Source organism: Bidens hawaiensis, unplaced genomic scaffold, assembly GCF_021521415.1.
Source record: "Bidens hawaiensis isolate Kalapana, Puna unplaced genomic scaffold, B.hawaiensis_p1.1 tig00041669_1, whole genome shotgun sequence".
Lineage (NCBI taxonomy): Eukaryota > Viridiplantae > Streptophyta > Magnoliopsida > Asterales > Asteraceae > Bidens > Bidens hawaiensis.
Window position 1 is genome coordinate 160,001 of NW_027505729.1, and position 1,411 is coordinate 161,411.

Sequence of the window (1,411 nt, forward strand, 5' to 3'; positions counted from 1 at the left end):
AGTGTGAACGATTACCCTTTGATTTACCAGAAGCAGAAGAAGAATTAGTAGCAGGTTATCAAACCGAATATTCCGGTATCAAATTTGGTTTATTTTACATACTTATATCATCTCTCCACATAAACTTTTCTCTTCTCCACACCCCAAACCCTAATTCCCAAACAACCACCACCGTCCGTCCGGCCGCCGTCAAAATGAAGACCATCCTATTGTCCGAAACCATGGACATCCCATACGGCATCGAAATCAAAGTGAAGGCCAAAATCATCGAAGTTACCGGACCTCGTGGAACCCTAACTCGTAACTTCAAGCATCTGAACCTGGACTTCATGCTCATCACCGACGCTGAGTCCGGCAAACGCAAGCTCAAGGTCGACGCCTGGTTCGGATCCAGGAAAACCACCGCCGCCATCCGTACCGCCCTCAGCCACGTCAGCAACCTGATTATTGGCGTGACGCAAGGGTTTAGGTACAAGATGCGGCTTGTGTATGCTCATTTTCCCATTAATGCCAGCATCACCAACAGCAACACTGCTATTGAAATCCGTAACTTTTTAGGTGAAAAGAAGGTACATATTTATTTAACCTAATATTATTAATTAACCTTTTTAAAGTGGTTTAGAAAGCTGTGTTTTTTTTAGCAGGGGTGTCAATAGTGTCAGGATTTGACGTCTTTATTTTTTAGAGATGTGAAGAACAAAGACATTCGGAAGTTTCTCGATGGTATTTACGTGAGTGACAAGGCAAAGATTGAAGAGGGTGATAATTAAGCTTCATTGTTAGTTAAATCTATCTTGTTTGCTGCTTTAGCATCATTTTCGACTTTTTAATACTTTTCTTATCAGACTGGTTTTTGGAGATTTTATTTATGTTTATCGTAATTTTTGATTTTGTTTTGCTTTCATGGAATGTGCCTGATTGTCAATTGCTATATCAGACTATCCTAAAAAAAAGTTAAGCTTGAAAGTAATTTACTATTTTACTGTGTAACTTTAAAATTGATCTGTAACAATCTTAAACAAGTTACTTTGTTCTTACTGTTGAGCCGAGCCTGATCTCAACAATCTTGAGCTTTGTTCATTTTGACTTTTGAGAGCTTGAGCTCGAGCTTGGTATGTTTCAAGCTCTTTTTATAAATCTCAAGCTCATCTTATTAGTTGTTTTCTCAACTTGGTCTTGACTATTTGTTTAATTTTTTATATATACATTTTGAAAAAAATCTTAAACTTGGTTTGGGCATGTGTAGTATCTTAAACAAGAGAATGCTTGGCTCGAGTTTGTCTATGCAATGTGAACACACATAAATCTGAAAGAGAGAAATCTTAAAAATACGTAAGGCTACTATAGGTTTGTCCAGCCTAAATGACCTTCCCATGCACGGCTCAAGCTCGAAAAGGTTTAGCTTGTTTCA

At 38.1% G+C, this 1,411-nt stretch overlaps 1 pseudogene; it reads left to right on the forward strand.

The window, feature by feature from the left end:
• The first annotated feature begins 144 nt into the window (after window positions 1–144).
• On the forward strand, window positions 145–904 carry LOC143615009 (large ribosomal subunit protein uL6 pseudogene; annotated as a pseudogene).
• Window positions 905–1,411: the final 507 nt, after the last annotated feature.